Here is an 8,612-nt window from a genome sequence, read left to right on the forward strand (position 1 = left end):
AAATTGCTCTATGGAATCTGAGCTTAGGGCTGCTTCACACCACAACTATATGGTTTTAGCAAAAGACAACAAACTGGTAGCTTGTCTAAACATGCTAACCTAGTAAGACAGAAGTCATCTTTGAGCATTATAGCATTATGGTATGGTTTAAAGCTTGACAGAAATTAAAACCCATTTTCAGAAATAGTAGCTGCTTACCCTGCATGATGTTTTATGGTATTACTTAAACGGTATTGGTATGGTATTACTACTTTTTTACACCACCTCCCTCCTCCCTTCACACACACATTGTAAAACACCATTGTTTGGGACACAGGTGTGTTTACATGCTTTATTGGTTCAGGCATCTATCATCAAGTCTTGTTTCTAAACTTTTGGTCGACTGTGCCATCTTTTCATCACAAGAAATGGCAGATATACCAGTGAAAGTCAGACAAACCATTATAGGTCTGAGAAATGTAAATCAAGCAGTAAGAGATGTTGCACAAACTTTACCAAATGCAACAGTTTGGAACATCTTAGGAAATTGAGAACTGGTGAGCTTAGTAATCACAAAGGGGACTGGTAGGCCAGGGAAGACCTCCACAGCTCCATCAGCAGATTAATCCAAAATAAAAAAAAATCATCAAAAGATCTATCTCACATGCAGCTTTCTTAATGGTTTAATCACAGTAAATTTTACAGCTTATGATTTTTTTTTTTATGCATTAATCTGCAGATAATTTTCTCCATTAACCCCTTATAAAGCCTATGACTCACAGGCAGACCAAAAGTGTTATTACACACTTCTGTTACCAGAGAAGAGCCATACCAGTTTGTACAAAAGTCCCTGTAGTTACTGAATAATACACCTTAGGTGTAGTAAGCCTAACTAAGGAGTGTTAAAGGGTTAATTTATTGATTTTTTTTTTGAGTTTTAAACTCTGAAAATAGTAAGAAATTGGTGTATTTCTCTCTCTTCAGTATCAGTTGTAAGCAAATGTACACAGTATGATAACCATCAATTTTCTCTGTTTCTCTGTTTTAATTAACAAAGGTATACCACTGCAACCCTAAAAATCCAGATACAAGTATCCAATAGATCAGCACCCTTCTGTCTCTGTAGGCCCAAAAACTGTGGAGTACAGAAACATTTGAAAACAAGTATGCCTTTGTCCTCAACAGTATGAAGGGTACTATATGCTAATGTTAATAGTAATTAGGATGATGATTACAGGTCAACAGTTTCCAGTCAGGCAATTTAAAGTGGCTGCAGTAGAGAGAAATACACTATATATCCAAATGTTTGTGGACCCCTTTTCTAATAAATGTATTCACCTACTTTAAGTAGCACCCATTGCTGCCACAGATGTGCAAATGCACGCACACACTTTGTGTAGTCCCTGCAGAAATGTACTGCTAATAGTTTAGGACTCTCTGGAGCAGATAAACATGGACCTGTTGGCACCATACCTAATACCAGGTGTTGGCTAGAGGGGTGTAAAGCCCCAGCATTGAGCTGTAGAGCAGTGGAACAGAGTCCTCTAGAATGAAGGTGCTCCATTTAATACTTACATCGCAGAATGCAATCTAATCCTCACATTATTGCTCAAGGAATGGAAAGCTTTCTTTTTGGAGAGTAGGGCCAGTTACTACAACAAAAGCAGGATAAATGTTTTTTTTTTTTCCCCAACACCCTTGATTTTGGAAGGAACAATGAATGGGCAGGTGTCCCTATACTTTTGTCCATAAAATATCTGTTCTGGAAACAAATGCCAAGCATATGAGCAGGAGGTTTTTGATTCAGATGTCAGTGAGATGATGTAAATAATTTGGGGTTGTGTGAGATGTGGGTAGTGTCCCAGCATGATTTACGTTTAGACTCAAGGTACACTTGTCACGGCAGGCCGAGATGCCCGGAGACTGGCGATGTTGCGTTGACAGGCCAAATGCCTCATGGTCGCGTTGACTCTTTCCCCGCTAATAGGTCATCAGACTTGACTGATCTTGCTCTTGGCGAACCTTTGTGATGTTGAAAGCAGATATTAGAACGGATAAAAGCATCACTTCGCAAATGCCATAAATACTCCAGAAAACTAGCATGCCAGGATTAGGACAAGCTTCGGGCCCACTTGGCTCCAGTACATATGAGCAATATCAAAAATGTTTGCTCAGTGTTTTTGTTAATGGTTACCGATGCTCCCAAATAGCAAATAGAAAAACAAAAACAGAAACCAGTTCACTGGGAGTGTCTGTCAGTATTTTGCCTCACATTATTTTGTCATAATTTCATAATCCTCCTAAATTGAAATTCTTCCAACAAATTCATCACCACTGTCCACAGGCCTCCTACTGTGGTTGGATTTCTCAACACAGTCCCACAAGTTCTCAGTGGTTAGATCACCAGAAGATAAATTAGTCTCTTGTCATTTATCTTCCAATACTCAGTAATATGTCCTCATGCCTTAATAACAGGATTACATTCGGCATTTGAGAGTGTCCATAAGTCATATTTTATACCTTTAAGGTGCCATAGAATGCATTTATTCAGTATATCAAGCTGTTTTTTGATGTTCAAAAAATAGTTATGAGTTTAGTTGTGATGTGATTTTAATTGTGATATTACATGCTCATTTACAACCATGTTATTTTGCCCCAGAATGAAAAAAAACCCAGCCGATTTTCCTTTTCATGGTGGGCTCATAAATAATGGGGCAGTGGTGGCTCAGCGGTTAGAGCACTGGGTTATCGATAACAGGGTTGTGGGTTCGATTCCCGGGCTTGGCAAGCTGCCACTGTTGGGCCCTTGAGCAAGGCCCTTTACCCTCTCTGCTCCCCGGGCGCTGGAGTTGGCTGCCCACCGCTCTGGGTGTGTGTGTGTGTACTCACTGCCCCTAGCTCACTAGTGTGTGTGTGAGTGTGTGTTCACTACCAGATGGGTTAAATGCAGAGGACAAATACGTGCACCTTTACCTTTATAATTTGATGAGTTTAGCTCTGATTGATTGGTTGATGCCACCACAGTGTCCCACAGGAGCCCTGTAGCATAACATGGAATAACATAGCCTTGTTTTTAGCACTGTAACAAGTTTTTTTGTGCTCTGCTTTATTTAATTGTTTCCGAGTCTTACTGGATAGTGTTGCTGTCCACCCTCTGCAGTGAGAGACAAACAGATGTTAAAGCTAAGGCTAGATTTTAATTTAGCACATATCCCTGCATTGCTTTGTCAGACATGCCATCTCTAGCTAGGCCTATGTCATGTAGCAGCTATTTTTTCACATAAGTAGCAGTAAAGTCTGAGGAGTTCTGAAGAGACACCAGTGTTTGAAGTTTACAGTGTCTCACTTTCATGTAGTGCAGTCTCATTATTCAACTACGCCAGTGTAATTACAGTAGTTCCATGTAGGCCATTCGAGGGCACCATTAAGTCCTGGTTCCCATCATTACTAATGTATAACCAAAATGTAGAGAAATGTAGATTTTACACTAGACTTGCATTGACTTAGAAGATAATTTTGGTGGGAATTATTTAGCCATTTCATTACAAATTGTAAAAATAATTATGCCAGTAGATCTACATAGGTTTTACTGACTAAACCCAATTATAGAGTTTGTTGGTGCAACAAACATTATTCCAGACTAGAATTTTCTTGAGAAACTTTAGCTATCATACTTCTTATGCCTGACACTTCTTAAGGCTGTATAATTTTTTCTTAAGCCACTGTGGTTATTAGTGAATGTTCATTGGTATTTTAATGTAATTATACAATTCTAGAATTAAAATGCATTTGATTATATAATTTAGTTATTACATTGAATAATAATTAATGTACATTGAACCAGGCTTTTTTTAATAACCTTGATTTTAGAAAAAAACAATAAATGATCAGATGTCCCAATACTTTTTTCCATATGCCTTTATCAACAGTGATAAACGTGAGGGTTCTAAAGCTTAAAGAATCAAACCTAGAGGTTCTCTGGTTTAATAATAATGCCATCAATCAGACAGTTAGTTCTGAGGTCATGTCCAGTTGCCAGTTAGTTGACTAGGCTTTTTTAATCTGAGTAATTGGTAGAGTAAGTCCAGCCAGGTCAGTTTGGACTGCATTAACATGACTGACCCAAGAACATCAGAGAGGCCGTGTGCGTCTGTGGTATGTGTGCAGATCAGACTGACCTTAGTGCAGCAGACAGGGCCTGTCTGTGTTTGTTGTTATTGTGTGTGTGTGTGTGTGTGTGTGTGTGTGTGTGTGTGTGTGTGTGTGTGTGTGTGTGTGTGTGTATGGGTGACTGGTTTGGCTCTGTGGTGCTGGGTGAATTCCTCTTTGTGTTCATAATTGGAACAAACTCATCAAGCAGCTTTCAGTGGACAAGGACACGGTCAGCACAGTAGCCCAGTAGACCCTGTCCTGGACGACCCCTGTGAGGGCCCCCAGCCTTCCTGCCTCACCATCTAAGTATCTCCCTAACTACCTCACACACACACTTGCGAACGCAGACACAGTCCCCTTTTTCATCTAGGGAACTATACTATCAGTGGAATGAGACAAATATTGACTTTCACTGACCCTGACCAATCACTCCACCCCCACCTCTCTCTCTCTATGGTCTCCTCCTCCTTGACTTTAAACTCCAGTTTAAGTTTTGCCCTTTTCTCCCTCTGCCTTTGCTCTTCTTACTGACCATTTTACTGATGTGAGTCTCTCTCTCTCTCTCTCTCTCTCTCTCTCCTCCATGTCCTCTGTGCTCTACTGAACTGCCACCCACTTAATGTTTTTTTTTCCTCTACAAAACACAACATGCTCCTAAACGCAAATTACACTCACTCAGTCTCACACTCTCACACTCTTTCTCTCTCGTCTTTCATCAGAGCTACACTGCCAGGCTGAGAGAGATCAGAGACACATTGAAGTGGTAATTATTTTGCTTGGCTAACAAACTGAGATGTTTGCTGAGATGATATTTGAACAGCTGTTGGGCCCAAATCAAATCAGGTTGTATGTGTCTGGTTGGCTTTGTGTGTGTGTGTAAATGCTCCTGAAATCACTGTGGACCAATGTCTTCTGCAAGAGTGGAATTTAAAATCAGAATATCAGATCCGACTCTCCCTATCTCTCTCTCTATCACATGTGATTGTCACTCTCAAACATAATATCAAAGTGATAATTAAAGAAAAACAAGACAGAAAGAAAATAAATAAAAATGGAAAGAATGAGAAAGAGAAAGAAATTAAGGAAAGAGAGCTCAACAAGAAATAAAATAAAATAAATAGAAAGAGAGACAAAAGAAACAGTGGGAAAAAGAAAGAGAAATAAAAAAGAAACATAATAAAAGAGAGTAAAGAAAGGGAGAGCAGAGAAAGAAAGAAAAAGTAAGAAACAGGGAGCAGGGAAAGAACAGAAAGAAAGAGAAAGAATGAATAAAATAAGAAAAAGAAAAAACACAGAAAGGGAAAGAAAATATAAAAGAAGAAAAGAGAGAAAGAACAGGGATGCATGAGCAAGAAAACCTAAAGAAAACATAAAATACAGAAGAGGAAAAAAATGGACAAAAAATAAAGAAAAATTATAGAAAAAGAAAGATAAATAATTTAAGACAAAACAGAAAAAGAGAAAAGAAAAATGAAAGAAAAAAATCTAGAAAAAAAAAAGAAATAAAAAGTGTGTGTGTTTGTGTGGGTGTGGGTGTAGGGGGTGGTAATAATAGCTGACTGTAATCTGCAGCACAGAGGCAGTATGGAGAGTGGAGTGCATCCCTGACTGAGAACTGAAGATTTGGACTTGCTGAACATGCTAAAACTCAATCACAGGTGCATTTTCCTCTGCCTGTCTCCAGCTCCTCAAAGCCTCACAGACTCTGCCTGTCTCCAGCTCCTTAAAGCCTCACAGACTCTGTCTGTCTCCAGCTCCTCAAAGCCTTAAGCAGGAATAGCTGTAATGTAGCGGTCAGTAAGGGAGGGTCACTACATGGCCCAACGCCTCTGCTCTGATGGGAGGAAGGCATAATGGGCCAGTTGTAATGTGAGATAATGCCCCCAGAGGCTGAGGTGGGGCAGCTTGAGCCAGTTTTAAGGGATGGACAAGCCCTATGGCACAAATAGCCTTTGGAATCTGATTAGTTGCAGTAGTGATGCGAGACAAATAACAGACTCAGAGGCATGTACTGATACACCCTGATAATGTCTCACTTACACTCTCTCACACACACACACACACACACAGACACAGAGAGAGAGGCACACACAAAAACTGCCTAGTGGTGTAACTAGGCTCTTATGGACCCCAGTGCAAAATAATCTATTAATATATGCAAATGGCCTCTGTTCTGATTGGCTATCCTGTGTTGTGCCTTGTTGTTTTCAGAAAGCAGTCCCGGATTAAAAACACGCCTGATACCTAAACTGTTGTAGGCTGAATTAGCATACACACAGTATGTCCAAATGTTTGTGGACACCCCTTCTAATATATGCATTTGGCTGCTTAAAGTTGCACTCAACTGACACATATGTGCAGTTGCACAGACACAGCCTCTGTAGTCCCTGTATTGAAGTATTGCCAATACAATAGGACTCTGTTGGCACCATGCCTAATGCCAGGTATGGTTTGGAGAGGAATAAAGCCCCCCAGTATTGAGCTGTGGAGCAGTGGAACTATGTTCTCTGGAATGATAGTCCTCCATCCAATACTTTTGGGATGAGTTGGGGAGTTGGGGATTAGGGGGGTGGTGATCATCCAACACCCTGACATCACTAATGCTCTTGTCACTGAATGCAATCAGATCTTCACAGCAATTTTCTAAAATCTAGTAGAAAACCTTTCTGGGACAGTTACTCCAACAAAAGCAGGATACATGTTTTTTGATACCATTCATTTTAGAAGAAAAAATTAATGAGCAGGTGTCCCAATACTTTAGTCCATAAAGTTCTTATACAGTGGTGTTTTTCAGTGAATTGAACATGTCTTGGGCTCTTGTTGCAGATTTGTTTCCATATATGGACTGTGTAAATTAAGGATTCTGAAGTATGCACCACTCACTGAAGTTCTTTAACTCACGGTTCCACAGTGGGATCCCCCCAGCTACACTGCTGATAGTTACACCACCAATGCTAACACATTTTAAGGTTTTGAGATGGGTCCTAGACTCTTGACCCCATGATACGGTGGTCCTGCTGAAGGTAAAATACTGTTTCATCTTGCAAAGCCTCTTCAGAAGTCAACACACAGGCGACAGACATGTGCTGACTGTGTTAAGCAGCAGAGCATCTGTCCACCCTTCTCTTCACATTTCAAGGCACTCAAAAGCCCTTCCTACCCCAAGCCACAGTTCTTATGGGATGAAGGCATGCCTGGCAGCTGTGAAAGAGCTCACTGAATTTCTGACCCAGAGGAGCACAAACAGCCCTTGGTGTCCTGCAATGTGCTCTGAATCAACTCTCAGCTTCTAGTTAATCCATGTACTTATACTTTTACTCACTGGGCACTTTCTGAGCTCCTCAAGTGGCGCCATATGAGGGGGGAGGGGGGGGATTGGGGGTTTTAGGACAATTGTAAGGGCCTGACAGGGGCCCTAAAATATATTAACTATTTTGGCAGAATTGTCAGAGTTGTGGGGCCTAGTGTAAAATCCCTGGCAGTGCCACTGAGCTCCTCCTACCTAATAGCTTCACTATGTAGGTGTACAATTACAGACTATAGCCCATCTGTTGCTATGGACAATTTGTCAGACACCATTTACTCCTGGCATGAGTGATCTACTAGTGTGTGCGGTCCACTACCCAAAAATATTTAGCCAATAGAGCTCAGTGGTCAGAAAGCAACCACTTGATGAAGGGTTAGAGGATGACCAACACAAAAAGTGCATTACAAGGTTAGCTACTGTCTCTAACTTCACTTGTATCTGCACATCAGTGCTACTACTGGATGAAGCTGTGTCCAGCTGGGCCCCTGGGGCTGCCTCTGTTTTTCAAGAAAGTGTTGGATGTCTTATCGGTCCCCTAGCAGCTTGGCCTATCGCTTTCTCGCCACATTGTTTGGTCTGTGACTCTCAGGGTAATTTGGGGGATTTTATCTTCACCAGTCTGTACAATCACATCTGCAACAGCATGACTGAATTTGGTGGAACAATCACACACTCTTTCTGCACTTATCACTTAAATCTCTCCTACACCCTACAAATCTGACGAATTACAGATATGTCTTAGTTTACAAGAGACTGTCCACACCCTTGATAAGCAAAAACTGGAAATGAGGGGTGACCAGTAAGAATGTCAGTAAGGTTTTTCCCCCATGATCAATGCGATCTATAGGCTGATATTCGATCTTTGTGATTTTAGAAATAATACAGCAACTTCTTAAATGACCTCACTATTCAGCTCCCAGTTCCTTTACAACTCCGCAGTCAAATCACTTAGGGTGTGCACGTCAGTTATGAATGCGCCGTTCTGAGCTAGTTTAGAAGCAAAGAAAGGAGCGTGGTTCTCTTGCTGGTAGCAGAGAGCATTTCCACACTAGTTTGGTTATAAACCAGACATAATTCAATGCTATCTCATAAAATGGAGATGATTAATTACAATATCTTTGTTATCACACTTACAACCAAACTGGGTAGCATGAATAAGAACAGCATAACATGG

Source organism: Salminus brasiliensis, chromosome 5 (genome assembly GCF_030463535.1).
Source record: "Salminus brasiliensis chromosome 5, fSalBra1.hap2, whole genome shotgun sequence".
In the NCBI taxonomy this organism is placed as follows: domain Eukaryota; kingdom Metazoa; phylum Chordata; class Actinopteri; order Characiformes; family Bryconidae; genus Salminus; species Salminus brasiliensis.